This window comes from Neophocaena asiaeorientalis, unplaced genomic scaffold (genome assembly GCF_003031525.2).
Source record: "Neophocaena asiaeorientalis asiaeorientalis breed wild unplaced genomic scaffold, Neophocaena_asiaeorientalis_V1.1 scaffold426, whole genome shotgun sequence".
NCBI classification, from domain to species: domain Eukaryota; kingdom Metazoa; phylum Chordata; class Mammalia; order Artiodactyla; family Phocoenidae; genus Neophocaena; species Neophocaena asiaeorientalis.
Window position 1 is genome coordinate 440,722 of NW_020185323.1, and position 13,858 is coordinate 454,579.

Sequence of the window (13,858 nt, forward strand, 5' to 3'; positions counted from 1 at the left end):
CTGGATCAGGACTTGTTTTTTTGTTTGTTTTTGTGGGTTTTTTGTGTTTTTTTGTTGGGTTTTTTTGTTTGTGGTTTCTTTGGTTCTTGTTTTTTTTCTTGTTTTTGTTTTTTACTAGTAACATGAATAGATGAAACAAGTGTTCTTTACTGTATTCAAGAAATAAGTAAAGGAAGATTGTGAGTTTTGACTTAGGCCACTCTGGATATACTACACTCAGAAAAGACTATATTGCTCACTCCCTTTCCTAAAGAAATAAAGCTGAATTATGGCAAGGTTCTCTCCTGCACGTTAGAAAACACTGCAGAGTATGGTCTGTGCATTTGCCATCAAAACTGTAGAGGGAGAGGAGCAGGTAAGGAACATATTTTCTCCATATAAGAAGGAGATCATTTTTTTTTTTGGAAAGGAAACTTACTTTAATTATAATATGTGTATATCCTGTTTATCTTGTTGATTGTGTGCTTACAAAAGCAACCGTTCATTCACACCCATTTTTAAAATGCTCACTTGGTAATGTCACTTTGCTAGAATCAGATGAATAACATTGTGTTCTCCACAGATCTTATGTTGTGAGAAAGGAATGTGATGAGTGGAGATATGCACAAAATGTGATAAGGGCATCACAACAGCAAGACTGTGACTAAGGTCGTGTTTCCAAAGAACTTGAGCTCATTGAATTGTACCTCAAGTTAATCAGATTAATCTAGAAGTAACTTTGAGAAACACCTTCTTGGGTATTTGTGGCTCACATTAGCATATCACAGGAAATGTGAAATGAAAAAAAAATCTGAGGAACTTTGTACAACTCATTATTTACCAAAAGTGTGTGCCCATGGAACCCTCTTCCCTAAAATTGTTTATCACAAGCTCAGGGCTCCAGTGGGTTGAGGGACACACTGTGAACAATGTCTATTTAAAGTGTACATTAAATGGAAAAAAACCTTCCTAACTCAAAACATTGGCTTAATTTTTGAACGTCTTCTGTCTTGAAAAATATAATCAAGTTGCACCTTTAACACTGCATCAGCTTCTTTTGTTCTACTAAGGAAAGTGAAGCACTTCAGCTACAGCTTTCTTCTTCTCAAAAGACTGGATTCCCAACAAAGGGGAAATCTATGCTATACTCAGTGTTATTTATAGGAAATATGAACTGTCAAGTTCCTGGTAGAGCTTGATCTTTTTCATTTATTTCTTTTATTATGGATGACATCTACCAGCAGAATATAGGTGGCCTTTCAACCTTGCCTTGCCTTGTAAATTAAAGAGGAATGCTAGAACTAGGATGGCTTATTACTCTAGTCTCTTACTAATATCTGCCACCTCGCCCAAATACTATCATTAACTGCCAGGTGTTAACGAAGTTAGTTATTCATTCATATGTTAATCCAAGAAATCTTTGCTGAGTGCCTGCTCCGTTCCAGGCACTCTTCTAACATCGGGTGTATGTACAGTGTGAATGAGACTAACAAGCTTGGAAACTTACAATATAGTGGGGAAGATAACCAATGAACACACATATCTATTAACAACACAATCTCAGACAGGGCTAAGTGCTAGGATTAAATCAAAATAGTAAGTCCAGGATTTTTTTTCCTCCCAGGTGAGGTGAACAATTACAGATTGGTGGTCAGGGAGGGCTTCTCTGTGGAGGAGACTTCTGAGCTGAGAACCAGATGGTGAGGAGCCAGCTGATTTTTCTGGATCCTCATAAATAGGCACAAAGGAAACTAGAGAAGTCTGAAGTATGCTGGGCCTCTTTTCATTGATTTAGTTTTCAAGAGTAAAAGAGATTTTCCATTTTAAAAATGGAATTTCTCATCCAGTAATTGGACTCCTAGACTTAGGTGTGTGCCTTGGATGGCAAAGCTAAATTTCCTAACTCAAACGTTTTCCTTAAAATGTGGGTTCATTTTAATTTCTCAAGGAGGAAGGCTGTTTGCCAAATGGGCAGCTGAAGCTCTTCTCTGTTTCTGCCCTTGTGGAGAATGGTATTTCTAAATGATATACATTTGGGCCTTGTTAAGAATCAGAGCAATTTGAATGAAGAGTTGCTATTACTAGTATGCTAGTTATCTGAAGAGCTTTGGAATTATCCAAGTGTGGGGAGGGAGTTCAGTTCAGATTCAAAACTCATCTCCTCAGTGGTTGTAAAATTCAACCGATTTGGCTCCCATCAATTCTAAGGTCCCCCACAGCCCTCCCTGGCACCTTATGACTATTAACTAATTTTTATCTAAATTGATTTCCTCTTAGATGAAATGCTACTGTTGGTTTATCTTTAGAAATAAGAAATTGCAAGTTGAACAGTCACTGAATTTACAAATTTAACAACAACCCATATGGACTATAGAATTCCTATAATAACAAATACATTTTGGGAATAAACGGAACAAATCACCTAGCTCACTTCTAAAATTCAACATTCCTTGCTTTGTTTTTTTTTTTAAAGACAAGTAGGTGGGTGACTTTAGTCACCAACTGCTCAGAAACACAGGCTGCAGAGAACAGGGATTTGGATTAGCAAACCAGAACCTTATGGAACTCTTTCTTCTCTACTGACTACCCTGGCACAACTGGGCTGGAAGGAAACCCCTAATAACATCAAGGGCACTTCCCCTTAGTCTTCCTCCCATCCCACTGCACCCCACCCTACCAGCCGGAAGCAGAAGTCTTATGAAGAAGTTTTGTGGAGAACATCCTGTCCTGGTTTCTTCTGTTCCAATGGGCTTGCCAAACACATCCTTGACCTGGGACACAGGCAGAGTTCAAACCAAGTCTATGTTGTCAGCCTGCTGGTCTCCGTTTTCTGGAAGACTCCTGACTGTGCCCTCTCTGCTTAAATATTGTAGAGGCGACTAGTGTTCTCTCGTAAGGTGGCCAAGGTGTGGGAGAGTGGCTGACCTTTGATTCTGGCAATCTCTTGAACCGTATGCAGGGCCAGGCCTGGGTGGGCAAATGGGCAAAGGGTTTTGGGAACCCCACGAGGGAAGAAGTAGGGAGCATCGGTTTCCACGACGATTCTCTCCAGTGGGATCTTTCTCACAGCATCATGGACCTCCCAGGCCGAAGGGTAAGTCACGACTGCAGTGAAGCCCACAGACATGTTGGGGAAGTAGTCCAGAAGGGGCTCGATGACTGCGTAACTGCCAATGAAGCAATGCCAATGGATCTTGTAGTCAAAGGGCACATTTTTTTTCAGGATGCCCATCAGATCTTTCTCAGCTTCTCGGCAGTGGATCAGCACGGGCTTGTTTAGAGTCACGGCCAGCTGCAGCTGTCTCTCAAATATCTTGTGCTGCTGTGGGACAGGTGTGCTGCACTTGTGGGAGTAATCCAAGCCGATTTCTCCATATGCTACAGCCTTGGGGTGCCGTAAGGCTTGCACAATATCTGCTTCGTAACTCATACGGTAGTAACGTGCAAAATGGGGGTGACAGCCAAAGGCCCCCCAGACCAGATCCTCTTTCAACAGCTCCACCCATATACCATCCTTCAGTGTGCGGGGATCACAGAAATCAGAGATGCAGCCGTGAAATTCCTTAGGGAAGGAGCTGCTATAAACTTCTCTGAACTTGTTAAACGTCCCTGTGAAAGACAACCTGGAATAGAGCATGTCCAGGTGACAATGGGTATCAATGAAACCCTCCTGAAGGCTTTTTTTCCAGTGGCTCCCTGGCAGGGAATGAGATGCATGTCCTCCCCAAGAACTTGATGGTGTCTCCTCTTGGAGATGGTGTCTCCTCTCCTTCATCCTGGCTTCTGAACTTCTGGAGAAATGAAATGAATGAGAATTCGGAGACTGATCTTCTTCTGATGACTTCAGTTCTCTGGACCAGGTTGGGGAGTACACTGGAAGATTGAAGGTATAACCACTCAAGAAACTCTGGCTGCTCTTCCCAGCCTGGGATGTGTTGCTGCTGCTGCCGCCGCCCATGGAGAGAGAGCAAGGAGGCTTGGGACTACTGGGCCAGTAGCTGGCAGAATCATGCCAAGGACCACTATACAAATTAGGCCAGTAGGTGACAGGCTCAGCTGTGAAGGATGGAGGCCTTGAAATTCTTGCGGCACTGAGTGAGATTGGCTCCTCCTGAGGGAATCTGAAGGCAGAAATCTCATCCACGTCAGACCAGCCACCTCCTGAAGAAGGGTGCTCAATTACCATACTCTTATCTTGATGCTTTTGGATTTGTGAATGACAGTCAGGTCTGCCTAGAAATTTCAGGGCTGGAGAGCTGCCTTCAAAAATGAGTGCCCTTGGGTCACCAAGTGGCTTCTCACGATGTACCATCATTCTCCTGTCACAGAAGTCGCTGATGTCTATCTTCTCTCTGCCCTCTGAGGCAGACACTATGCTTTGAGGAGCAGAGAAGGGGACATCTGTGGCTGATCTTCCTCCAGAGCTGGGCTGCTGTCTTGTGCTCCAATTTGTATCAGTGGCAGCCTCTCCTTCTGCCATCAATGTTCCCAGCATGCCCCGGATCGCCTTCACATATATCATTGAAGAGTCTTCGTCTTGCTGTCTACCCCAGCTTCTCTGGCCCTCGTCTACTTCCTCAGTCTCATTATTCTGACCCTCAGCTATGGCTGCGAATTCAGGGTTTATGGAGCTATAGAAACTATGTTTGGAATTACCCGTAAGGTCGTAGAAATCCTTTGAAGAAGCCATTTTTTCTAGAACGGGGCTGGCAAAGCACAAAGGGGATGGCGCTGGGGCGATTCCACGGGCGAGAGGAACGCGGAGTGCTCCGAATCAGGTAGTCTTTGGAGGCTGCTCCACCCACACGCGAACCTGAGGAACGGGAAGAGTATAAAGAGAAGTAAGATGAGGAGGTGGAATTTCCCTGACAGGATGAACCCCAGGAAACCTCGGCTTGAAGGCCACAAGGACCTCCTTCTGAGCTTTCAGGCACCCGGGCGGCTAGGCTCCCCTGAACGTAATGCGGAGCCCTAAGCTGGCTGGCTGGAGGAGGCCACGTCACTGGGCCCCCCGAGGCATCCGTGCTTGCTGGGGGATCCTTGTGGTCCTTTATCTTGCGCCGCTCCCACCCCCGCGGCTTAGGGAACTTACTCCTTTCTTTCACTCGCCCATCACGGTTCTCCGTGTTCCAGAGATGTCAAAGTCCTTCCACAGAGTTTGTGATCTCAAAACTATTCGGAAAAGTCACAAAGATCCAGGATCGACTGAAGGCTTGGCTCGGCCTCGAAGCCCTCAGTGAGCTCCCGGGAAAAATGGCGGCGACTTTTTTTTTTTACACAGTTACTTCCGGGGCGCCAAGGCACTCATGGGACATCAAAGCACTTCTGGGATTAGAAAGCGTTTCTATTTGGTTTGGAATACAAGGCCCTTGTGCGATGTCAGAGCCCTCGAAAAGGCTGCAAGGTAATTTAGGGACCCCACACAGGGGCCCCTGAGCTGGGCTGGTGGCCTAGAGGTCCAGGCTGCCGAGGGAGTTCAGGAGGGCGGGGCTGAACCCAGCGCTGGAGGAGGTGGGGGGAGGGCACAGCTCCTTCCACCCACCTGCCCTGGCCACCGGAAGTACTCCCGCCACACAGGGTGCTCGCCCGCATTCTTCTACCTCAGGTCTGTTACAGGGGCCCCTGAGCTGGGCTGGTGGCCTAGAGGTCCAGGCTGCCGAGGGAGTTCAGGAGGGCGGGGCTGAACCCAGCGCTGGAGGAGGTGGGGGGAGGGCACAGCTCCTTCCACCCACCTGCCCTGGCCACCGGAAGTACTCCCGCCACACAGGGTGCTCGCCCGCATTCTTCTACCTCAGGTCTGTTCCCTCCTCTCCACAGCGGTCCCTCGCACCCGCCCGCTCCTGCCTCGTGTGCGTCGCAGCGAGCCCGTCACTGGAGTTGCTGCCATTGCTTGCTTTTTGTTACTGCCCCCCGCCCCTCGTGTGCGTCGCAGACAGCCCGTCACTGGAGTTGCCGCCATTGCTTGCTTTTTGTTACTTTCCCCCCACCCCCCCCACTAGTGTTTTTGAAAAGCATAATTATGGTTTATAAAGCATAGTTTAAATATACATGGTTTTGAAAACATAGTTGTAGTATGTTACCATTTTCAGTCCTGTGGTTTTTTTTCACTCAACATTTGTGCATATCCTAAGCATTTCTCTTATTGCTGCATCGTTTTAAAAAACATCATACTACTGCCTTCATAATATGCCATAGAATACATACATGTGCCATAATTCACCAGATCCTGCCTTTCTTGTTAGATCTTTAATTTACCCCACTCTAATTTTTTTGTGTAATAAAAAAAATGCTGCAAAGAACATCTTTGCACATATGTTTCTCCATATTTTGGTTTGTTTCTTTGGGCTGCGTGCCCGGAAATGGAGTTCCTGAGAAGAAGTATAGGAATTTTAAAATGGCTCTTCAGAGCATCACACTACCTCAGAAGAACTGCAATAATTTGAAATACCATGGGTAATGAATAACCCTACCAGGCTCATTTAATAGGAGAAACAAACAAAACCGGCAGCTCACTGTTATTTTAATTTGTACTTACCTGATACTTTTTTAGAGTGAATATTTTCCTTTTTTAATTGAACCTCTCCTGCATTTTAAGTTCTGTTTTTATTTCTTTTTTAAGATCCTTTAAGAATTAATTAAAATTTTTTTTATAAATTAAGCTTTTGTCATATGTTCTAAATTTCTTATTTTTATGTTGCTTGTTTTTAATTTATATTTTAGCCTATTGAAGTTATAACTTGTTTTTGTTTTTGTAGTTAAATTTTAATATTTTCTTTCATAATTTTGTCTTTTTCTCTTAAACCTGGAATGGTCATCCTCCCTTTCAGGGCTTTGCCACATACATAATTTTTTTTGGAGGCTAAAAGGGATTGATTTGTTATATTTAAGCTGATAATCCATCTGGTATTTATTTTGGGTTATAATTTATTTTAGGTGGAGATATACATTGATGGTTTTCCAAGTTAGTACTTTTTTCACTTGCTGACATGATTCCTCTTTCATCATGTGTTAAATTCCTATATGTAATAGAGCGTATTTCCAGACTATCTATTCTTTTCCACACACTAGTGTGTCTCTTATTACTCTGGTTTTGCACTGTTTTAATAACTGAAGCATAATAGTAAGTAAGGTATAAAATCTAGGACAGTTAGGTCTTCTACATTACTCTTAATTTTCATAATTATCTTTAATAGGCTGACTGTTTATCAGATGAAATTAGAATTATTTTTTCAAGTCCTTCCAAAACATCAATGAAATATCAATTTGAAATATGTTATTTTAGTCTGCTTATCCAGAATATACTTTGCCTGTCCTATTATTTGTCAAGTTTTCATATATCTTCTAGTAAATACTTTTAGAGTTTTATCTGGGTCACAGAGTTTTCATTAAAACTATTTTTAAGTGTTTTGTAATTTTTTATTCTATTGTGAACATACCTTTTTCTTCCACTGTATTTTCAGGTGGTTATTGCTAGTACATAAGAATATTTTGGATTCAGTTGTGGTTATGCTGAAATCTTTTATTTATTCTTAGTTTTTCAGCGTTTCCCTATGCCATTATTTTGTCTATAATGATAGCTTTTGTCTCTTTCTTGCTAATATTTTTACTTCTTACATTGTCCAGAACTCCTAAAAAATATTAAATCATGATGTTGGTAGGGGCATTTTTGTTCTGTTCCTGATTGTAGCAGACACATAGTTCAATTACATATAATACTGGATATGTAGGCTATTGTTTAAAGCAGATGCTTTTTTATCCTGTTAAGGAATTACTCTTGAATTTTAAAACGTATGTGGTAGGAAACAGTTTGAGATCATTATATATTTGCTCTTACTTCCTAATTTAGAAACATCTTTGCATCTGTGAGGAAAATGCTGCTTTTTGTGTAGTTTGCTTATGACTGTTATGGACTCTTGAATTTTGTTTGCTTGTATTTTAGTTAGGATCTTTGCTCTATAAATCATAAATAGTGAAATTGCTCTGGAACAGTAGTTCTCACCCTAGGCTTGCACATTGTAATCACTTGGGGAGCTTTAAAATCACTGATACCTGTGCCTGACCTGAGGGATTCTGATTTCATTGTGTGTGGGTGTGTATAGGTGTGGATGTGGCCCAAACATCACGAGTTTATAAAGCTCTACAGGTGATTCTAATGTGAAGCCAGGGTGAAAACTATTGCTCCATAGTTTTCTTTCTTTTTTTTTTTTTTTGATACCTTGTGTATTAGGCATTGGAATTCACCTTTATAGCTTTCCATCTTTTTTGGTATCCTGGGGGAGTTATATAAAGTGGTGCTTTTCTTTCCCTTGAAAGCTTGAAAGAATCTATTAGTAAATCATCCTGGTTGGAGCCTTTGTTGGGGCAATACTTTGGTAATTTTTTTACTTCTTACTTGGTTATTAGTTTATTCATTGTGTTTTGATACTTCACAGTTCTTAAAGAAAATCACTTATTTAATTGTGGTTTTAAAATTTATGTTCATAAAAGCTTGAATAATTTATTATAATAAGATAATTTACATCTTATAATTTATTACATTTCTATGTCGTGCACTATCTCGTTTCTGATTTTGTTTATTTACATTCTTTGATTATCTTTGCTAGTGCAGGGGAGCAAAATTTGCCACCCCAAATAGTGTCTCTTAGGCATGTGGATTATCCTGAGCTGAAAACAGTCAAGGCCCAAAAGACTAAGGAAGAGCCTTTGACTTTCTCCCTAACTGCCTAAAAGAATTTAGATACAGGACCTGTTCCATGAAGGGAGACGGGGAGGCACCTAGCAAAGTGTCGGTTAAAATTCCTCTCTTTCTCCCATTGCTTCTGTATGGCCCAGCAAACGTTTGTTTACCAAACATTTGCTTTTTTTCATCTTCTTGTGAATTGCCTTCCTCCCCTTTGAAGTCGCAACCCGTACCCACTTCCCCTTCTCTCAGATGGCATATAAGCTTCAATTGCCTAACTTGTCTTTGGGCTTCATATTCTTATGGAGCCCCTATACTACATAATGAAATTTGGTTTTTCTCCTGTTAATCTGTCTCACGTCAGTTTAATTCAGTTAGACCAGTCAGAAGAACCTAGAAGGGTAGAGGAAAGTTTTTTCCCTCCCCAATGCTAGAATCTTACTTATTTTATTTATTAATAAAAACTCTTGAATTTATTTATTGCAGTTGTTTTTCTCCTTTCAAATTTATCCATTTGTGCTTTTATCCTTTTTGCTTTAGACTTGTTTTCCTTATGACAAATTTTTGCACTTCCAAAACTTTTTGTTCAATCCATTGCTCACTGTGACTGCATTTCAGAATTACTTCTGGAGCTTTAAAAAAAATACTAATGCCCCTCTTAACTGCCTCCAAGATTCCTGTTTAATTTATTTAGGCTTGGGTATGTTTTTTTTTTGTTTTTTAAGTTCCTAATGTGAAGCCGAGAAGGCTGAGAATCACTGAGTTAGTACATTTACCTGCGTCGGCTGTCTTTAACTCTAAATTCTCATATGTTATAATCTAAATCCAGTAATATACCCAAGAGTACAGATTTGCTTGTATCTTATAGGTTTGTACCTCTTTAAATTTTATTAAATTCTCTACTTATTTTTTGTATTTTAAAATTTGCTCTCCTCACAGTAACTATTAGGGGTGACAATATTTGTTTATAGTTACATGATACATTTTTAGTTGTATTGTTTGTGATTGATGGCTATGATTTCTGTAGTTTAAATTTATTAAAAAATTTTTTGTGTGTTTGAATTAGCCTATGTAGGGAAGGAAAATAATTTTCCTTTTACCCTTCTAGGTTTTTGGCTGAGATGCCCCCTGTAATGAAAGACAGCTTAACAGGAGAAAAACAAACAAGTTTAATAGCATGTTTACCTCCTGTATACATGGGAGATACCAGGAAAACTGAGTAACTTTCCCAAATATCCCAAGCCACCACCTTAAATACTAGTTCCAGCTAAAGGCAAAAGATGTTCGGGGTATGGGGAGCCAGTTATGGGAGGTTATCAGGCAAAGCACAATAAAGGTCGGTACAGTTATGCAGATTTAAGTTCATGCTTTCTCCATTGATGCATTTCTAGAGATATAGTTATCTTCCTTTTTCTGGCACAGAGAGGGAGAAACCCTTACCAATGGAGATTTCCATTAAAAATGTAAAAGTCTCTTACAAAAGGATAACTTTTACTCACATTTCAGAGCTTCTCCTTTCTCAGCTGTTTCTTAAAAATGATCAGCTCGAGATAATTCTTATACCAAAGAAGCATATTTTGGGGTGTTATATTGTGCTGCCCTTCACATATGATAATAATTCTGAGATTCCATAGTCATAAGAGAAACCATTGATTTAATAACACCTTGGGGACTTCCCTGGCAGTCCAGTGGTTAAGACTTCGCCTTCCAATGCAGGGGGTGCAGGTTCGTTCCCTGGTCGGGGAGCTAAGATCCCACATGCCTCATGGCCAGAAAACCAAAACATAAAACAGAAGCAGTATTGTAACAAATTCAATAAAGAGTTTAAAAATGGTTCACATCAAAAAACAATAATAATAACATCTTTTTCCAGAAGAATAAACAACACTGCATTAGATGTACACAAATTTTTATTGTCTACTAACTAACCTATGATAGCATGCATTTATCCTTACTATTATGTACCTTCTTCTTTAGTACCTCGCAATTTAAATCTGAGCCTTTTTCATTAAATAGAACATAAACATTTTAAACTTAGACTTATGGTGTTGATCTCTTTATAAAATGTTGAGCTTTATTGAACATTACTGGTGCTTCTTTCTTTCCTAACAGCTTCTCTAGGAATTCAGCTGTAAGCTTTTGACACTCAGATGTTTGGTTCCTGAGTAATAGTCTTTATGACTCATGCATTGGTCATACCAGCTTCACGATCTTTTAAAATTCTGTGATTTATTCTGAGAGATTAGACTTTTGTTTTTGCCTTATGATTGCATTGCCTAGCACACGATGGACAATCTTCTAGCATTTTTATGTCAATGCTACATCAGACAGTAACATTTTGAAAACATTTTAAGTGAAAATTAGGATTCCAAATTGATGTTAAAATCCAGCTATTTGGGATATGCAGTGCAAAGCAGAGAACTCAGTTGACGTGAAAACAGAACTAACTCCTTCCCCACAAGGCTAAATTTACACCTTACATCAAGTTACATCTATGTTCCTCGTTAAAATGCATTCCTGACTGCTTTGAGTTTCTTTTGGCTTTACATGTAAGAAGAATCTGATTTCAGAAATATTAACATTAAATTTTTTTCCATTATATGAGGAAATATCTAGTATTTAAAGCTAATTGATTTCAGATTTTATATCCTCTTGGCTAGCATCAAAAATCTGAATGCCTTGGGGATCAGGCAGGTAACCTCATATAATACAAGGCTTGTAGAGGCCTGTGGGGAATGGAAGATCACACAACCTGCCAAATGACATTTACATTCCGTTTTCAAGAAAATTACAGCCAATTACATCCTTTAGGACCTTATTTATCTAGTCTCTGCTTGACATCATAAATTATGATGAAACCTTGTATCATAATTATGTTTCTATAAATTTTCATTTCTCTCAGTTTTTATTTTAGATTGTTCTCTCTGGATTCTCTGGTACATCAAGTTCCATTGCAATTAGGTCTTTCACCTTTGTGAGATCACTTTTAATCTACTTGGTATCTCTTCCCTCAAATGCCATTTTGCTACATTTTACAGTTTCCTCTCCCTCTTCTTTTTCTATCTTTCCATCTCTACTGCTCTGACTTGCTCTCTACCTTTCACGCTGGAGTTCATCAGCCCTGTATTCTCAGGGGACCAGAACATGAAATATCAGTCTGTCCCTCGTCTAGAAATATTGAAGTCCAACCTGAAATCATGTCTTTCTTTTTGTTTCCACTGAGCATCGTTTATTCTCTTTCAGTGCATCATTTGCTTGATAAATATTTAATGATTATATGCTTGACGATATTGTCAGCTGATCTCTGGCCGTTTGGTCATGCACAAATTTATACCAGTAGCATTCACTACATGGAGGTAGGTGGGGTATGAACAGTCTCTCTACACTTTCCTACCCAATTACAAAGAAAAAAAATTCCAGATTGAATATTACTGTAGGAGCAGAAAACTTTTCCCTTCTTCCCTTTTAGATTCTTTCTCTGGAGTAATAGTTAAATTGACATAATACAGATTAATGGACGAAAAGGAAATTTTGTACATATCGGAGCCCCATAAAAATATGAGACTCTTTGGCAGTCGGGTACTTGAGGCGTATATACCATCCTGAGCTAAGTAGATGGGGGGTAGAGGTCTGGGGCTTCAAAGATCATTCACAGGAAAATGAGAAGAGCAAGTGTTTGGTAAACAAATGTTTGCCGTGCCATGCTGGATAAGGCTTTCTGATATAAATAAGTTTTCTCTGGTAATAGCTCTCTTCCTGGTGCAGGTTTCGTGTCTAAGTTCTTTTAGGCAGTTAAGGGAGAGGTAAAAAGTTCTTCCTGGGTCTGCTAGGCTCTGTCTTCAGCTCAAAATAATCCACATTCTAAAGTGGCACCTTCTAGGGTGGCATATTTTGCTCTTCCTCACTACCTCTACTGAAAGCTTGATGGAACCCCAGCTCTCTTGTCCTTTTAGGTGTTCCAACAACATCTTTTTCCCCCCTACTTTAAAAAAATTGAGACAGTATTCATATAACATAACGTTTACTATTTTAGTGTTCAATATAATTCGGCATCCCACATCTTTTTTTAAAAATTGAGGTAAAATTTACATAACAAAATTAACCCTTAGGCATTTTAAAGCGTGCAGTTCAGTGGCATTTAATATGTTCACAGTGTTGTACAACCATCACCTCTATTTAGTTCCAAGACATTTTCATCACCCCAGAAGGAAACCCTGTACCCATCCAACAGCATCTTACCGGAAATGTTCACTCAACACAAATATGACAACATTCTAGTAGTGAGTTTAGCTAACTTTCTAACTGGAATCAGGCCGGATAAATTCCCCAAGAAAGCAGCTGAGCATAGGACCGTTTTGGAATGAAGACAAAGGTGCCATTTTGAAGGTATAGGTCTCTGGGCTCACTAGATTCCTAGAACCTGTTCTGGTAAAGACAGTGGCTGGTCAATATTTGTAACTTATCCATTCATTTTGAATACAGTTATTTCACTAGCTAAAACTCATTTCTAATATTCTTTTTTTTTTTTTTTTGCGGTACGCAGGCCTCTCACTGTTGTGGCCTCTCCCGTTGCGGAGCACAGGCTCCGGACGCGCAGGCTCAGCAGCCATGGCTCACGGGCCCAGCCGCTCCGCGGCATGTGGGATCTTCCCAGACCGGGGCACGAACCCGTGTCCCCTGCATCGGCAGGCGGACTCTCAACCACTGCGCCACCAAGGAAGCCCTAATTACCATATTCTTTATGGTAATTAGCAAAACCTCTTCTGTTGATCAGAGATAAACTACTGAGGCATTTTGTCAGCCACTTCTGAAGCATGGGCTTCTGATAGAAATTTGCCAAACAGTCCTGGAGCATATATTCCTAATTAGGGTAACTGACCACCCCTAGAGGTTAGATTGTGCCTAACAGCCTCACTCACATATATATTGTCTATGTTGAATTAACTTGGTGTTACAACAGATGTACACTTAACTTTTGCAACTTTAATTATAAAAATTGAACAAAAATGAGAGCAAAGGAAGTATTAAAATGGAGCTCTGAAGGAGCCTGTGCCCCAGGCCAAGCTTGAAATGGTAGCCTGAATCTACTGTTCCTTCAATTGTCCTCAATTACCACGTCTTTCTTAGTGTGTGTAAGCAGGTCGTTGTGTTGAGGGTGATTCTAATGGTGAAAGGTATGTATTATTCATACAACATGGC

General features: G+C 40.3%; 1 protein-coding gene and 1 pseudogene across 1 annotated transcript in view; one reads left to right on the forward strand and one right to left on the reverse strand.

Annotated features, from left to right (window-relative positions):
- EFHC2 (EF-hand domain containing 2) overlaps positions 1-13,858 on the forward strand; it is a 185,144-nt gene that overhangs the window by 48,345 nt on the left and 122,941 nt on the right.
- Positions 2,779-5,337, reverse strand: LOC112392465 (putative deoxyribonuclease TATDN2 pseudogene; annotated as a pseudogene).